Here is a 448-nt window from a genome sequence, read left to right as displayed (position 1 = left end):
TTTCCCTTTTTTTTTTTTTTTTTTTTTTTTTTTCTTGGAAAAAACTGCATGCAGCTTATTTGGCATGAAAAGCATCATTTCGACTACGTCACTTGGAACTTTTGCCCACGAAATTTACACGGCGCGAGAATTGAGGGCCACTCTAAGGAATTTCGCTCAAAAAGTTTCGACAGTTTGAAAGATTCTCACGAAAGATTTCTCGAGGATCAAATCACATCACTTACCGCATCAATCTTCCTCGAAGCATCCACGAAGAAAGGCATAAGAACCCTTCGATGTGTTATAAATTAATATATTAACACGAATTAAAACTAATTTAAAAATAATTAACGAGTGGCCCTTGGTGCTAAACCAAGGAACGAGATCCGCGAACTGCTATGGGGAGAACGCGACAATGAATTTAAAATATCATAGAGAACGCTAACCAAATGGGATTAACAAAGGAAAA

General features: G+C 36.8%; 1 protein-coding gene across 8 annotated transcripts in view; it reads left to right on the top strand.

The window, feature by feature from the left end:
- The window catches only part of LOC102679863 (acetyl-CoA carboxylase), a 23,853-nt gene that overhangs the window by 7,900 nt on the left and 15,505 nt on the right, over positions 1 to 448 (top strand). The window lies entirely within an intron of this gene.

The sequence above is a fragment of the Apis dorsata genome, unplaced genomic scaffold (assembly GCF_000469605.1).
Source record: "Apis dorsata unplaced genomic scaffold, Apis dorsata 1.3 scaffold_227, whole genome shotgun sequence".
Lineage (NCBI taxonomy): Eukaryota > Metazoa > Arthropoda > Insecta > Hymenoptera > Apidae > Apis > Apis dorsata.
Note: the sequence above shows the minus strand (reverse complement) of the source record. Positions and strands in the feature narration are given on the sequence as shown.